General features: G+C 48.6%; 1 protein-coding gene across 1 annotated transcript in view; it reads right to left on the reverse strand.

Moving 5' to 3' along the window:
• The window catches only part of PAPPA2 (pappalysin 2), a 92,785-nt gene that overhangs the window by 65,425 nt on the left and 9,153 nt on the right, over positions 1-18,207 (reverse strand). The window lies entirely within an intron of this gene.

The following is an 18,207-nucleotide window of genomic DNA, read 5'->3' on the forward strand; positions in this document are numbered from 1 at the left end:
GAATCTTCTCTGAGAAGAGGTCTGGGATGTCTGCAGGAGCCAGGGCAGGGAATCACAGGAGCTCCCAAAATAAGCTTAATGGGGACAGAGGGACATCTCTGGAGACAGATCCATCAAAGGGCATGTTTAAGGGGGAAAGCCTCCTGATGACACTGCTGGCCGTCTCTCCTCCCATCTCCAGAGTTGGGAATAAAAAGTTGCAGGAGCAGAAAAAAAATACTAGAATGGGGATATCCAAGATATCCATTTCTAAAGGGCATGGGAAGATAATGGGCTGGGAGAGGTGGGTAGGCAATAGGCATTGCAGCAGAGCAGTAACATCCATAGGTATGTCTGGGTGTCCATAAAACGATACTCACAACATGGCATGTCTCTCAGCACTTGCAGAAACAAACAAACAAAAAAAAAAAAACCACAGCAGGAAATTTAGGTTTCACTCTCCCTCTGCGTGGTTGTTTCTGCACAGGTCAGAGGTCTATATTGCATTCACTGGTACACCAACAGTCCCAGAGTTGATCTTTAGGGAGTTCATGTCCTCAGCTGTGTATAACGATCAGGATCTAACTTAATAATAACAACAGTAATAATTCCAATAATAATAGCAGTGGGACTGTAGGGCCTTGGGCTGTGCTGCAAATGCCAGATACTCTTTTAAATCAAGTACTACCACTTCCACCATCAGTGCCATTAACCTCATGGGCTGAGACAGCATTAGGACAGGTAGCCCTAGAAGACATTGTCTCTAAGTCTCTAAGACTTGTCTCTAAGTCTTCAAAATCTGAGGACCCTGACCCGTAGTTTGTGAAGCCATTAATTCAAGGGATTCGAAGCAGGGAAAAAAATCATGGAAAGGCTTCAAATACATCACTGTGGAATGGTGATGGAAATGCACCATTGTGGAAATATGTCATAAGAATGACTAAACCTGCAGCATAAGGCCAACAGCAACATTAAGGTGGTGGAAAGCATTTCACTTATTCCCATGCTTCCAGGAGCAATTGGCATCTTTGAGCTGCACGGAGAGGTTATGAAGGGAATACAATAATTTCTTTACACTGGACTAGCAATGAAGGCACACCAGCTATATTTGAATGAGTAGCTTCTGTAAAAGTGGTGTCCATTAGTGCATTCCTCACCGTGTTGAATTACGGAAGGAAGGACAAAAAGCTGAACATAGGCTAACGTGAAAAAAGGCATGTTCTCATCAGAGATGTGAAGTGAGAAGGGAAACCAACGAGAGATGTACTAAATACACTGTTTGAGATGGCAAGATCCCTAGTCAAGTTATTATACCAACAGACTTGTTTAGAAAGAGAGAGGTTGCTACAGCAAATGGAAGAGAGGGAGGAAAAAGTGAAAAAATAGAGGAACAGGATTCCAGAAGTAGACTAGAGCAGGATGGCATGCAGAGCAGAGCTCGGTAAACCCAAGGGTGGACACTTCCCTGCATCTGAAATAGCAGAGACGTGGGTCAGCCACTGCTGACTTAGGAGGTGTCAGATAATCAGGATCTGCTGACTACCTCTCCCTTTCCAGTCAGCCGCAATAGGCCCTCCTGGGCTAGAGACATCTCACCCACCTTCCCAGTGACAAAGCAGCTCCGAAACTTCAGACACTTCAGAAAATCTTGGCTGGACTATATGTCAGCATTTAATGGTGAGATGAGATGACCAGCTCGTCTTCACCAGGCCCTGAGATCTCCCACCACAAAGCAGCATTCCCAGAACACTTTCCCCAGCCACATCAGCTTGTGGAGAGAAAACTCTCCCAACCGGAAATGGCAAATTAGGAGAACGTGATCCCTTCTCTGTGATGTCTCGCCTGAGCATCTCAGACACGCGCCACGCTGACGCCATCCCTTCAACCCAACCAAGACGGGAGCAGGCTGGGAGGAATAGATAGGGACAAGAATAAATAAACCTGAAGGACATATTTGTGGCATGACTCGGAAGGAAGAGAAGCAAAAATTTCATAGAAATAGAGCATAAAGGAGGGAGAAGGGGGAAAGAAAGTCTCCTTTATGCACCAGAGTTGCTCGGGGGACACAGACTTAAAAATAACATTGATTCCTGACCTATGATATCTTGGAAAAATAGCCCCAAACCCTTCCAGGCTGTCCAAATTCCGAGAGCTGACGTCAGCCCTATTCAGAGGGATATTCCCGCTGCCCCTCTTCTGGAGACATGATGTTTTTCTGGCTGTCGCCTGCCATTCCCTTGACACTAGCAACATTTTTTGTCAACCCTTAATTATAAATAACTGTAATTTCCTCCATTGAGAGATTTGGATGGTTCAGGGCTGTGTCAGGGGTAGGGGGAGCCATTCCAGCACTGAGAGATGCTCAGATGGATGGAGAAGGAGAGGAAAGGACCCTGATTTCACCCACTATGGCATGGAAAGCACAAATATCCTCCTGCTGGTGTCCCCAGAAACATGACCAAGACCAAAACAGTTCTAGAATGGGCAACTCCAATTCCCCTCAGTCCACATTTCCCACTGGCATCCTTAGCTTAGACAAGGAGCATGTAACTGGCGTCTTTGCCTGTCACTTGCTGCCAAGGTCGTGCTCTCCCTCTTCTTCAGTGCTTCTGTGATTTTCCCAGGGGGAAGGCAGAGAAGCCTTTGGTCTCCACAAACAGCCTAAATGACAGCCCTCTCCTCTGCTCCCCAAATAGCTTCTCAATGCCTACAAGACCGGATTATTCCAAACGAGATGGTATTTACATCAGAGTGGGCACTGCAAGCCAGCACACAAACACAACGAAGGCCAGAAGGACACATGAAGGCACAGCTAATCAGTTAAGCATCAAAATGAAACAACACCAAAGAATAGGGCAGAGGGAAGAGAGACAGAGAAGGGCCATCAGGTTTTCCAGAATCAAAGCAAATGTTTTTCCAAGAGCATCCAAAACTCATTGGTGAGCAGCTAGCTGCATGGCAATACCACCTTGACCGGGTGAGCATTTGCAACCATGGGAGAGTGGAGCTCGCAAGAAGAGTATAAGCAACACTAGAAAGAGATTAGGGACAGGAGGGCTATGGACTGCCATTATTAGAAATGAGCATGGGCATGAACACCATCTGAAGTGATAGTATTTGAGAGAATGAGTCCAGATATGAGGGCCTCCTTCATGGCGGTGCTGACCTGTGATACTGTTGACTTAAAGTTCTGCTGAATGACACTGGCTGACAATTTGACTCTAAGGTAGGCTTAGGTACCATACTGCATACTGTTTTACTTGTGGGACTCATGTTTTGCAGAAAGCAAGATGGGGAAGAAGCCTGGACCTTGTATTGCTCTACAGCAGCACAGTGGAGACACAGTGATGCTAGTGTGGTCCTGGTGCTGGGTCAGGAGCCCGTGGCTCTGTATGGGACTTAATGATGTGCTGTCATTGTGTGACATTACAGGCTATCAAAAAAAGGAAACGAAGATGAAGTGCAGCAGCTTCAGTGACTGTGTCACCATAGAATAGCAGAATCAGAGACTCATAACTGTGGGTGAAGAGGACCTCCACAGGTCATGTAGTCTGACTGCCTTGTTCAAAACAGGTCTAATTAAAACAGGTTGCTCAAGGCCACGTCCAGCTGAGACCGGAACAGCTCTGAAGACAGTGGTTTCACAATTTCTCTTGGCAGCCTATTCCAGTATTTAACCACCCTTATGGTAAAAAAAATCCCTAATGTCTAATCCAAATTTCTCATGTTCCAACTTGTGTCCATTGCTTCCTGTCCTATCATCACACATCTCTTCTCAGAGTCCTGCTCCATCTTCTCTGTGTCGCCCCATCGCATCAAATAGGAAAGCCATCAAATGACTACAGCTTTGTATAGAAAACTATTACTGCACTAGACCTTACCACACTAAGGTCTAAAGACCCAAAGCTTCCTTTCTGATCAGTTGAAAAAATCATGCTCCACCCATGATCCCAGGCCTCCCTGGAGAACTCTTACATCCCTTTCTCATTATTTTCCTTGAACTATTTTGTCCTAGCCCATGGGGCAGACAGAGTCTTTGTACTCATGGATGTAAGTCAAGCTCTGGGCTGGCTTGGTCAAAGGAGAAGATTTTACATACTCTGGAGAGACAGATCTGTTGCTGCTGTTCCAGACAGCAACTTCTGGCAGCAACAACAGGACCACTGCTGTTGCACAGGTGGGAGAGAGGAGAGGATCTGCTAATCTATGGGGCAGTAGAATGGACAATCAAGCTGTAACACAAGCCTGATGTTGTTTAAGGTGGGAGAGGAGGAGCAAGAGTGGCACTTTCTAGTGACAGCCATATCATAACAGGAAGTCTTGGGGCCACAGAAGTGGCCATTACCACAGAAAGGCAAAAGATGGCACTTCTGAATGAGAAGCAAGGCCAGCACATACCCCATCCAGTACCATAAATCAAACTGAATTCTCTGGGTACTGCAAAGGATGCAGTATGTAATGCCACAGGAATTCCACTGCAATTCAAAAATAGGAGTCTTTTCCCTGTAGACATTTCAGAGGGGATGTGGGAGTGGGGTTGGGTGGAAGTTGTCCAAGTGCCCTCCACAGACAGCTGGAAAATACTTGAGACCCAGCCAGCTCCAGCTAACCATACAGCCCAATGAAGTCACAGGGGATTCCTGGCTCTGCTTTCATGTCCTTCACCCACCACAAGGAAATTCCTCTTCCTACTCCCCCCAGGCAGGGAGGCTCTCTTTTTCCCCAAACCTCTGCTTAACAAATGAGGAATCCCTCAGACTTCCCAGGAACGAGCACCAGCCTGCCACCAACATTTCTGGTGTGCTCACAACACATTCCCTCAAGGCTACAAAGGGTTAACACAACACACAGCAACCTTGCTTCTGAGGCACCAGCCAAAAAAGTCCAAGAGCCACAACCCAATCCATGAAGACAGGTGCTGAATCAAATGGCATGAATATTTCTGGAGAGCAGACTCTCTAAACTCTCTGTATCATTAGTGAAGAGAGATGTTCCTCCAGACAGTGAGCCAAAGTGAACATCTTCCAATGGACTCTTCTCCATGGTGACTCTTTAAGGGGGTCTCTGTTTGCATACATGAATCCTCCTTGCTAGAATTTGTGAAGCCTCATCCCTGTTCCCAGCACATGAATTCCCAGCTGAGGCTCAGCCTTGCCTCCCTTCTGCCCTGCCACAGGCAAAGTCCGCTACCACACTGTAAACAGGACATGGTACTATCTTGGCACAGCACACAAGCCAGGATGGGTTACTTGGTCTCTCTCCAGACTGGACTGATGGTGTTCTCATAACTGCAGCTGCCTCACACTCTAGATTTACCTGTCCTGAAATGTCTGGCATCAATGCAGCTGGGTGGATGCTGTATTTTTAGGCAAAAGCTTAAGTCCTTCTGTACTTGTTAAGACTACTTGCATCCCCATTACCATGGTCTAGGAGTTCTGACTCCAGTCCAGCACTGTGCTGGTATGATACAAACATCATTGCCAGCATCATGACAACTTGACAAGGCAACATCCAAATTACTCTCATCTGGACAGGCTTTGGTAACACAGCCAGATACAAAACACATGCAAGAGGTGAAGGGAAGGCTGAGGAGCAGCCAGACATTCCCCTGGGATCACAGGAGGCACAACACTGCTGGAATAATACCCTCTGTAGTCCTCAGGAGTCTCTCATCAGTTTCACTGGGTGTTGGACTCCAGCCAAAGAGCATTTTGGTACCCAAGGGATGAGGGAATAACACACCTCTTGGACATGCCTGGAAAAACCCACCTCTGAGGCACTGACAGCATGAGTAGAACAGCCTAGGAAACAGCCATCACTGGCAGCACTGCTTCAGAGAGAGCTTAAAATTTGCATGAGTGACCAAGTATCAAGATGTCAAAGAGGGTGACAGGGCAAAACACTCGTACATGAGGGCCTTCAGGATCAGGGGTTTCCCTTATGCATGAGCAATTCCTGTTGGATTCAGAGGTAACTTTCAAATCTCCATGTGGGAGGCGGATTTGGCTTTGCAACTGAAGCAGTAGCAGATGCTGCAGGGTCAGAGAGTTGCACTGGCAAAGCTGCAGATGGGATCCAAAAGACAAGTTGTGGTTCGAGGCTGTGACCCTTCCACATAGATTTACTGGGGAACGGACCAAGAAGGCTGCAGATCACTAACACACAGCAGGCAAGCTCCCAGTTACATCAGATGGTAGTACGCAACTTCTTGAGGTCAGATTTGGGCAAGAAAGACAATAACATTAGTGTTAGACCAGAAAGCCCTGCAGGGCATTTTGCCCTGAGATAGACTGAAGAATAAGTGCTGCTAACAATGGCACAGCCTAACTATTCCTGGAAGTGTTTGCTAAAAAGTTATTCACTAAATCATCACTGCACCAGCCAAAGGCAATGCTATTTTAGACCTGGTTTTGGTAAGCAGTGTAGAAATTATGGAAGAGCTGATGAGAGAAGGAAAACTTGGCCTGAACTAATAATGAGCTGATTCAAATTAACTTAAATGGAGGGATAAAGGCAGGTCTTGAACTAAGAATGGAAAAACAGGACTGACCAGCAGACACCGGTGCATCCGAGATGCTGGGGAGAGTGGGATGAAATGGGAATTCCCTGAAATCAAGCTGACTCCAGTGAAAACGAAAAATAAAAGGCCCTTTTAGAAATAAGAGGAGTGGCAGAAGGAAGGAGCAGATCTGCTAAGCAGGGAAGGTGGAGCTGAAGCTCAGCATAATTGAGATGCATCCCTGGACAGAATTAACGTATGGTCTCCACCTTTATTCAGGATTGCGAGACAGAATTAGACTTCCCTTCCAGTGGGGTACAGCAAGATTAAGGGCATGGTACTGGAGCAGAGCTCAAAATAGATAAAAAAAAGATGGCAGCAGTTGGATGGGGGCCGAAGTGCCATTTGGGCAGGATGGGAGGGAAGATGAAACACTGGGGAGGTGGCAGTGAGTCCCAACACTGAAAGGGGAGGGATGTAGGGATACAGAACAAGGGGCAAGAAACAGAAGGGGAAGTGCAGAAACAGAAATATTCATAGATAAACAAAAAATCAGTGGATGTAATACATTTGTAGCAGGATCCTGGGAAAATGCCACCCCGAATCCAGAAGGACTGACCACAAGGCACATTACTGGCAAACAACTAATATGATACATGCAATGATGTCTACAGGGGTGAACAAAGATCATAATGAGTGTCCTGGTTTCAGCTGGGATAGAGTTAGTTCTCTTAGTAGCTGGTAGATCGCTGTGTTTTGGATTTAGGATGAGAATAATGTTGATAACACACTGATGTTTTGGTTCTTGCTGAGCAGAGTTTACACTAGTCAAGGACTTTTCAGCTTCTTGTGCTCTGCCAGGTGCATAAGAAGCTGGGAGGGACAATAGCTAGGACAGCTGACCCAGACTGGCCAAAGGGCTATTCCATACCATAGGACATCATGCTCAGTATATAAGCTGGGGGAAGAAGAAGGAAGGGGGGGACATTGGGCGTGATGGCATTTGTCTTCCCAAGTTACCGTTACGCGTGATGGAGCCCTGCTGTCCTGAGGATGGCTGAACACCTGCCTGCCCATGGGAAGTAGTGAATGAATTCCTTGCTTTGCTTTGCTTGTGCGCACGGCTTTTGCTTTACCTATTAAACTGTCTTTATCTCAACCCACGAGTTTTCTCACTTTTACTCTTCCGATTCTCTCCCCCATCCCACCGGGGGGGAGTGAGCGAGCGGCTGTGTGGTGCTTAGTTGCTGGCTGGGGTTAAACCACGGCAATGAGACAGGCTAATCTGGTTGTCCTCTCTCTGACAGACCTTAAATCCACCTGCAAATTTCATCAGACTTTCAGGTTTAAAGGTCTCCATGTTATTAATTCCATCCTCCTTCCCCATCTTTGAAAAAAATAATGACAATGCTTAAACACAGGGACTGATATAAATGTGATCACCTGAAGGTCAGCGAGGGACATGCAATACCCTCTCTGGGCAAACTGAATTCACTGCCAGGGGTGCCAAATTTTTAACCATCTGCCTGCACCGACAGATCCCAGACCCTGCCAGTGTGAAAACAGGCAAGGGCATGCTGCACTTGATGGCCTTTCTCTTGGGAAGTGACAGCTGGGCATCAAGGACTCATTTTTGCATCCGGCACCACACCAGGGCACCTGACTTTAGGAAACCCACGTCAATTCCTCCCCACCAGGCTGCTTAGAGACTGTTTGCTTTTCTGCCACATGCTGGTTTCCTCTCTGGATCTTGTTATAGCTATGTTGACTGCTTATGTGCAGGGCAAGGAAGCAGGGACCAGTTTTAAGGCTGGTTGCACGTGACACACTGGTACTCATGTTTTGGGGGTTGAACCGAGGATAGTCCCCCACAAACTTGTATTGAATACATGAGAATAAATCTCAGGAGATGTTTACCCCCAGCCGCGCTCTTGCAGCATGGTGGGGACCCTCAGGACACTCGTGATGATGGGTGCATGCCCCTGATTAGATCTTCTGACCTCCCCTTCCAACGCTGTCTTCAGATAGAGCCCCCTCTTGTGGCTTCTCACTGGAGGCTTTGCCAAATTGAGGCTTCTCTTGGAGGATGCTAAAGCATCTGCATCATCAGCCCCCAACCCCTGGGATTTCTGACCAGCGCTGCAGGAGTGGGGAGTTTCCTCCACTGCTCCTCTGAAGGAACAGGGATGATCAGTGGCTCTTCTTTCAGCACAGATTAATCACATGTGCGTTGGATGCTTGGATCATTGAAAAACACTGGTTTCATAATGTTTGCATCCTCAGGCCAAGGTTGGCTTGCCACCTCACTCAGCTGCTAGCTGCCACACACATGATGGGCACCACTGCCTGTCTGATGGCCTCTTGGGATGGCTCTGCTGGGAATTCCCCCGCACGTCTCCACGTGCCTGTGTAGTTTTCCTGGCTATAACTGAGGTACCACCAGCCCTAGTACAACTTAGGAGGAGATGAGGTTTTTGAGAACCACTCATTTGGACCAGCATTTTGTCCAATTTGCATTTAGGTTTCCAAAAAAATCCAATGGTTGTGGCTACTTGATAGACCTATAGTCTCTCCTGAGCTCTCAGAGGAGTCAGCCCTGCACTGCAGAAAGTACCAGGACCAGCCATCAACAATCCCAAAGGGTCAAAGGGTCGCAGTGTCTGACACAGAAGCCTTTACATTATGAACCCAGGAGAAACTCCCACATATGCTCTAGGAAGAGATGTCTACACTCTCTCCCAGGGACAGGAACCCACATGTTCCCCTTTGCCTGCCTCAAATTCCTTTAAGAAGGAGGAGACCGACTCACCACATTGCCTCCTCCGTTCTCGGGCCCAAATACCATCCAACATCACCACATTGCTGGATGGGAAGGGCCATCTTTCTGCAGTGGCCTCATAAGAGAGGCATCTGGACATGGCCCCATAGCACAGACATCATCCACCAGCAAGAAAGGGCTTGGAGAGGTGACAGGGCAGTGGGAAGAGGAGTGCTGGGTCAGGATCAGGCATGCACAGCAGAGAAATCCAGGGCTGCGGTGAAGCTGATTGAAGGAGGCATGAAGGGAGACAAACAAGGGAAGCATGGCCTCTGGCTCAGCAGGGACTATCTGACCTCTCTTCCAAGGGGGCATGGCAGCTTTCGGCTGACGCCAGCAGCCAGCCCACATCCCAAGAGTTGTTGCTGTCTGGCAGAGACAGTAAGCAGCAAAACCTTAATCAGAAAGGACAGCTGGATCGTAAAGCTCTCTCCTGTGCTTCTCTGCCAAACCAAGATGGGGGGCTCAGGGCTGGGACCCCTTTCTCCTGCTCTGCTGTTCCCTGCATCCTCAGTGCCTCCCCTGAAAACCGGAGGCTGCCCTCAGAGGAGACAACAGCCACACTGATGGGTCCCAGCCCTTTGGGTCACCTCCTGAGGTGGACCTTCCAGAGCTATAACCCTCCATCACCAGTGCTCAGCAGGGACATGCAGGGTCTTTCTGCTCCACAGTACACTTTAGGACTGGCACAGCTCTCACCTCCCACCAGCAACGTTGCGGCGGGGACACCCACTCTTCCCACCCCTTCTGCACCACGTTGTCAAGCCCCTGCTCGCCAGCCTTCCATCTCTTGAGCTACTTCTCAGCCAGAGGCAACCTGCAGGGATCCCCTGCAGTCCCACCACATTCACACCCCCACAGCCTGCTTTAGTGTCCCCTGCAAAGCATGCAGCCCCAAAGGGCTTCCTTCCCAGGACAGAGAGACAAGGACCTCATCTTTGCAAGGTCATCTTCTCAATATCTTTCCTCATACAACCTCAGAAGTGTGACACTTCTGTATAATTCAATGTGGAAAACCCTGGGCCTCCAAGAACAGACCCACAAATTCAGCATCTCTTACAGCACTTCAGCCCTAAAGCATCATTTGGTTCTGCCAAACAACCAAAGCCTGTACACACTTGAAAGTTAATACAAAACATGGCAAATGTTTCCCAAAAAGCTCCCATGGGAGGCTGGCTTTGAGCTTGTGTTAGCACTACCGATTCACCCCATGAACCTTCCTTTTTACCCCCTCAGGGAGGACAAATCCATGCAAGTCCCATAAACTTCCTGGCTTATGTGACAATTCTTGTCTTGCTTAAGCATAATGGGCCATCAACTTTCCCCTGGGATAAATTTGTCCTGGCAATCTGCGTTTTACTGCTCTACATCTTGGGGGAGTTGATAGCATTTGGGGTTTATTTTAATGGGAGTCGGTAGCCATGATCAATTGTAGAAGCTCTATTTCCACGGAAATGGGTATTTAATAGATTTTTGAAAACGGTGGTTATTGACCCAATGGGCCTTAATGGCTTAAAAACCATCTGATTGTAGTACGTAAGAGTAAATGCATGTGATTTTCAAATGCCTACTGGAATAGGTAGTAAAAACCTTTTTAAATTGCAGGGACCTGGTCAATAGGGAACTTCCATTTGCTTGTTTGGCCTTTCTATTTCTATCAGAGTGAATCACAGCCATCTCTTCCTCTGAGAGGCTTACCATTTCCTCACGGGTGAGATCATCCTAAAACAGGCGACCCATCTGAGACCCATCAAGGTACAGGGATGTCTTTCATTAGACCAGGCGGTGATGCAGAGTCAGGCTTTCAGGGTGGCTGGGCAAACCCTGAGGCTTGTGCATGTCTGAGTGATAGGACCCTGCTGGGTTGGGCTTTCCATCTGCACCCAGCACTGACCCCTCGCTCTTGGTGGGCATGAAGGAGGCTCATACCATGATGATGGCCTCTGAAAACACATCGTCATTCTCCCAGAGTACGTGCCTGGCCATCTGTGAGAGCACAGACCTAACAGCATACCTAGCAAGTCAGAAAGCTACTGCACATCTATGGGGGCTGTAAGAAGGAGAGGGGAGCTGTCATCATGAGCCATCATCCCTTGAAAACAGGGAAACAGCAGTGGCTGGGGGTAGTTAATCAGAAGAATTCAAAAGAAACAGAGTTAAAGATCCAGTTTTCAACCATTTAGGGGAAGGAAAGGAGCCCTGCCAGGGAGAAAGGCAGCGAAGCAGCAGCTTGAGGAAGGAGAGGAGCCCAGCATTGCCCTGGATGGCCAGGCTCCAAAGCCCAGCGCAGGCAGCATCCCAGCTCCAGCACACACCAACACACTTTGGAGAGGCTCGCTATCCACCACACGGGGTAAGCACTCGCCTTCTTTTGACAATGTTGATGCTGGCTGGCGAGACACTGGTGTTATACAGAACATGTGTGAGAGAGGGCGAGCGAGAAGCGCCAGGGGAAATGGAGAAATATGTTTGCAGCCCCTTGCGGTTTTGCGAGGCAGAACTCAACAGTGGCAAGTTATTCTAGAGCAGGCTCCAAGCTAAACAAAGCCAGGTATGGCTTACTTTCTGCCTGGATTGTTTGTTTCAAAGCAAAATAAAAAACATCCCAGGCCAGGACCAACTCTTACAGCACTTTTTGCCTGTCTAAGTTTACACAGATAAGCCCTGTCCCACCCAGCCCACAAGACTAGATCTTTAAATCAGCTTTCTCTTACTTTTTGCCTGCAGCAAAAATATGAAGCAACATTCCAGGTTTAGGGAGATCTTAAGGTCTCTGCAAACAAGTCAGTGCCCCCAGGAGCCTGAATTTCACTGCCAATCTCTATAGCGCAGTTCACAATCTACTGAGGGAAGACAGAGGTGATAACGCAGGTGGGTGCAACGCTCCTGGTCTCCGCCAGCACTCTGTGGGCTTCATGTGGCTGAGCAGAATCTCAGGGCCAGGAGGCTCAGCAAAGCACTCCAGACAAAGGGGGACTGCATAAATGAGAGCATCATTTTTTCCCTTGCATTTAGCCAGGACCGAGCAGCTTCATCTCCTTTTATTAATGCCTCTCTTCCGCATTCAGAGACTAGGAGGCCAGAGCCTCAGCATCAATGGCAGCACCTCATGGCTGCATGACTGGGGTACAAGAATGTCTAAGACTTCTGTGCCTTGGTTTCCCTGGCTGAAAAGCTGGGATTACCCATGCCCACAACACAGGCAGGTGTTTGCAAACATCTCAGAAGACATGATCTTTGCTGTGCGGGGTTTTCAAAGGAGCTTAGAGAAGTTAGGCACCCACATCCCGCTGCTGTTCAATGGAAAGCAAGTGTCCAGCTTTTCACTAGGTGCCTCCTTCTTTCCCACTCATCTACCACAGCATCCTCCTCCATAGGACACATCTCAGAGAGCTGGAGGGAAAGAGGGAGAGCTGTGGACCGGATGAGCATGGTGAAGATGACCCTACAGCACATGTGCCAGCAAGGATGTGCCACGCTACTGCCTAAAGCCTGTCTCCAGCCAAAGAGCTGGGACAGATGCACATCACCACCAGCACCATCTTCAGCGCCAGGTCTCAGGAGATAGAATGCATGTGGAGCCCTGGGCGAGGACCAGTCGAGGCTGGAAAGAAACATGGACTAACACATAGCAGGAGGCAGCTTGGTCCCCTCCTGAAAGAAGACATGGCTGGTGCAGAGGGGCCAGACCATAAACTGGTTTCTGCATGCATGGGGGAGGCAGAGCCCCAAGCTTGAGGTCATCTCCAAAAACTGTTCTGGTGACCACCAGGTGATAAGCAAAAGTCAGTCTCTCTTCTTCATTCAGCCTCCCTGACTAGTGGGTCAGCAGAAAGGGAAACACTGACACTGCAAGACTGGGGAAGTATTTTTGACGATGCTCAGATGAGCCCACAGCAGGCTGCCACGCACATGCCCATCCATCAGTGAGGCAGTATGGCCTTGCAGCAGAAGTCAATGAGAGGCTGTCAGAAGACCAGCGAGCCACCCTTCCAGTCTCAGGCCTGCCTCATCTGTCCAGACTGAAAGCTCCTGGGCACTGGCAGAAGAAGGACCCTTTAACAGGGCTGACAACAGTAGACAAATTTGCTGAACAGGGATGATGCTTCCAGAGGCATTAAGCTAACAGCTCTTAGTTCCTCTGCAAGGGGAACCACACAGCCCTGTGGTCAATAAACAGTCCTCAGGCACTTATCACCATGATGGTAATGTCCAGTCTTGCTAAAAGATTCAAAACTTTGCTACCTTTGCCCTAAATTTCTCACCAAAGGGCAAAAACTTACAGCCTTGATATTGGTCAGGAAAGGGATCAAGACAGAGAAAAAGAAGAAAAGAAATCTATTCAAGCCAAACATCTTGTCCCTGCTTTTTTTTTATATATATATTTATTTATTTAGATATATATTTTTTTTAAAGGGAAAAACCAAGTCCCAAGACTCCAACTTATTTTTAGGTCCAGCCGATTGGGTGTCCCAGCCGGAGTGCGGCGTGCGCAAGCCAGCATTCTAAAAATGCCTTCCTCGCGGATATAAAAAGGACGTCAGATAATTTATTGGGGAAGTTTTGTAATATAATGATCATACGTTAACCACAAGCAAAAAAAAAAAATCCAAGGCTGCCTCTGGTCCCCAGCACCGCCCTTGGCATGCGACAGTTGCAAAGGTTCAGCATCCTTGCCCTCCCCAAAGCCTCCCAGCAAAGTCCTCTGCCTCACGCTATCTCGGTGGATTTGGGCTCCACTAGACCCATTCCCTCTCGCCCCACCACCCTCTGCAAAGGGGCAATTTGATTTCCTAAATAACAGTGGTGGCTGGGCCAAGGAAAACTAAAAGCAGTATGTTCGCTTAACGACTCCAATGGCCGCAGCTCAGCCTGCCAACCCAAAAGTGGATTAAATCATCCCAGAGACCCCGTCAACAACAAGCTGACAGTGTCCCACCGGATGGCTGCCGAGCTCCTTGCTGCCCTGCTGTTTCAGTTCCTGGGATCTCGATAGCCTGGCCAGGGTCTCAGCTGGCATCCTCTGCCCATGGGCCCGGGTACAGCGGGACAAGGAGGAGCCCTGGGGAGGGCTGAACATCAGGACAAAGAGCGACGCCCCCCAGCCATTGGACACCCGCTGTTCCTTCACAATTGCCATCCTGATACAATCAGCCCCCCTGAAGTGAGCCCCTGGGACAGTGGTGTTCGCTAGAACAATAGCTCACATCTGGGACAGCTGTTTTCCCCAAAAGCACCCAGGCTGCCTACAGCCCCTGGGCAGGGGTCCTCTCCCCTCGCTCACACACTGATCATGTTCTCCCTCTCCTGCAGAGACAACACAGTCACCCCTGGGGGGACCTGGCAGGTTGCTCAAGGAACAAGTCGCCTGGCAGCCTGGCAGCTCTATGCTCGAAGGAAAGCTTGAGGGAGTGAGCGAGACTTGTCCTCCAGCAGAGGCTTATTGGAAATTAACCCCCGAGCCTTCTACCTTGGGAAGAAAAGCAGTGCATTACTGTAGATTTTATTTCCTACTTTTAGCACCCCAAAACACACAGAAGAAGGTTTGGCCACATCAGCGGTATGCTGCAGCTTGCTATACATAGCAAGCTGCCTTAGCTAGTGCTGAAGCCAGGGGTTGGGAACCAGCCCGTGGACCTGGACACCTCCAGACCCTCATGCTTCTCTTCCAGCCCCACTCCTCTGCTCCCTGGGGTAACACAACAGAGCTCTAGTCCCACTAGGAGCTACTGTGATATAAAGCCCCCTGCTCTTGACCAGTGTCCCCAAGACCTTGCACAGTCCCTTGGATGGCTGCACCTTGGTGCCACCTCCCCCCTGGAAAGACACTTACTAAGGAGTAGTAACATGCCAAATACGCTCCAATGTACTTTGAGAAGGTCAAAATCAAATTTGGGGTCTTCACCCCTAAGCTAAGGCTCTGGGCGAGCTGAGCCACCCAGAGGCACGTTAAAATGGGTATAGCCTCCACATCCCATCACGAGCAAGCAGTTTGGTAGACATCCTGCTTGCCTGATCTAATGGGCTCTACCAAGGACAATCCCTTCTACCTTTGCCAAGTTTTGAAATCAGTAATCAATGGGAAAGCTCAGAGAAAATGGGCTTTCCTACAAGGAAATAATAAGTTTTTTGATGAGCTCAAATCCAGCCACTCTCATGAAACTTTAAAGCATCCACCAAGAAACCATCAGGCTCCAGCAAAAAGCCCTGCTTATTATTGCACCTCCCCAGTCCCAGGAAGTCTACTAGAGAGGAGAAGCAAAAAGCTCAGAAGCCAGTGAATCCATCACTACCATCTTTGGTGTCCCCAAAGCACCTGTCTCCTCACCACCACGATTAGAAGTCCTGAGCCCTAAGCCCAGCACTTGAGGCTTGGTCTTTTGGGAACATCAGGCCAATATTTGGGTATAGGCCAGTAGGACTCCAAGAGGTGCCAGAGGCAGCTAAAAAGCAGCCAGAGCTCAGGTTCTGAGCAGGGGTACCTCCTAATTATGCTTTTCTCATGGGAGCATCAGGCAAGCAAATAGTCTCTTCCACTCCACACTTCACAGGCAGAGAGTTCAATAGTTTGCAGATAATACACCCTCTCCATCATCCTTCAAGTGATCAACGACCACAAGCAGTAAATGAAGGCGTCCGCATACACCTACCATCTCCAGGTGAATCTATGCTCTGCAACAGTGATGGTGACCTCAGGTTGTTCCCAAGTCTTATAATTTCAAAATAACATTGCATATACCTGCCCTCTTTCACTATGAGAAAGATCTGCTGAGGTTTCCTGTAGCAAGGGAAGGTAGAAGGGAAGTGACCAGCTAATTTGAATGTTGTCTTACCATCTGGTTGGGATTAAGGTCTGGGTGGGTCAGCTGTTGCCCCAAGATGCCATCCTTGCCTCACCTTCTCTCAATTTTACACCTTTTATGCTATCAGTCCAACCACATTCAGCTGAACATCTCCTGACAATGGGCTGCTCAAGTGCCAGAGAATAGCTTGGAGTGATTTGTTCATCCTTGGGGTTTGTCCACGAGAGACATTCAGTGAGGTTAATCTGGATCAGCTTTTGAAGACCACTTAAAGGCCACTTGAAGGCCACTTAAACAGCGGGAGGCTCCCAAGCAGCCTTAACCCAATTAAGCATCCTTCCCTCAGGACGGGAGGCCAGCTAAGCTTGCATTAAAGCCCATCAAGTGTCCTGTTAATCAGGTACACTTTAATATCACAGCTGTGGTCATCCCAGTGGAGGCCACCAAGAGGCTGGAGAGACTTCATCATTTTTCACCTTTTGTCACTTCGGTTAATTCTGTTGTTACTTTGCGTAGTGAGATGAAAGACCCAGCAGCTCTGCCCTTATCCACTTTGCTCTCCAGACTCCCTTCCAGTTTTTCTTTTCATATGAACTGTGTCACACACCAGACTCTCATTGACTAACTGCCCGAGGGGGACCCTTGCTGAGTGTTAATTGCTGTTAATGAGCTGTTGCTGCTTTCCTTCCAAGAGCACCAATTACAACTGCACTCAGGCACTGCAAGAAGATGCGTGTCTGCAGCAAATCAAGGCAAATTTTACTCCAGACCCTGGCATTGCACTGCCAGCAACTCCTGGAAAACACTTTAAATCGGAACAAGACTGGGTGAAGGATGACAGCAGGCAGCTTTCCTGCCATTGCCTGTCCTCTTGGTCTTCATATGGTGGGTCAGGATGAATGAGAAGTCCCTGACTTGCTTCCTATGGCTTCTGTTGTGATGCCTTGCAGGGATGTCTACACTCAGCTGTTCACCTGAGCTCTCACTCAAGTGTCCCTCCAGCCACAAGCACACAGTCCTGCCGGTGGGTTTTACTAGTAGGTGGTGGCCCAGCTGGCTCAGAGCACAGCAGGACTTGTCTTGTCCCACGTGCTACTAGAGGAGGTGCAGGAAGGACTCAGCAAGATGGCTTGCTGGTCTGGAGTTGTGCACAGCAATACTGCCATCATTTCAGCATCGTCCCCTACCCCAGAGTGGGGGGCAGCTTCTACCTTGGCTACAGCAGGGTCCATCCCCACCAGAGCTTTATAATCCTTCTTTCCAAACCTCATTTCCCTCCCCTGCTAAGCATGAGTGAGGGTATATGCTAGCACCAAGTGTGGCCCTGGAAGTATACTGAGATGTCCACCAGCTAAGAAGCACTAGAGCTACTGCTATTCCTAAGGCTTCTCCCTCTGATTTGCCTTTCTCAAAGCTGCAGCCCAAGAAAAGGAGATTTGAAATGAGAGATGTGCTAAGATGGTAAAAGCTTTTGCATGAGTGCTTAAGGTCACGCAAGTCAAGATAAGGTATAGAGACCCTTTACCAAAATAGACTGAATCTGTCTGCAATGCTAGTAAGAAATTGCTCAGTGTCTCACTCTGACTCTCTCATTTGGATTATTTTTGGCCATACTAAGAAACATTCACATCCAAACCACTCTTTGTGAGAGCCTTGAAATGAAATACAGCAGAGCTGATATACTCCATGAAAAAAGATCCCAAGATTTTTGTCTTGCCACCTTGATCTGAAAGGAGATTTAAAGAGCACCACCTGCAGCAGGGTTTCCCTCTCCCCCAGCTCTCCCAAAGCTGCAGCTCCCTGCTGGGCTCTGGCATGTGGTTCTCCAGCAGGTATGAAAAAGCGCAGGCGTCTCAGCAGAACAGCAGCCAGCTCACTCACTTGCTCTCCTCCAGTTACAGACCGAGAGCTGTTGTTCACATCGAAGCACCTGGCTCCTATTGTGCCTCCTTTCCGCAGTTTGTTAAATTTTATTTCGTGTTATTTCTCCCGTTTTGGCTTCCATCCTAAAAATCCTTCTGTAAGTTCCCCAGCTGCCCCGCTCCTCATAAATGTTCATTTAAGTATAATACCTTATGAGCAAACCCAGAGGTACTCGCTCAGCAGGA

The sequence above is a fragment of the Nipponia nippon genome, unplaced genomic scaffold (genome assembly GCF_047370975.1).
Source record: "Nipponia nippon isolate SJK-2023a ecotype South Korea unplaced genomic scaffold, ASM4737097v1 scaffold_5, whole genome shotgun sequence".
Classification (NCBI taxonomy): Eukaryota; Metazoa; Chordata; class Aves; order Pelecaniformes; family Threskiornithidae; genus Nipponia; species Nipponia nippon.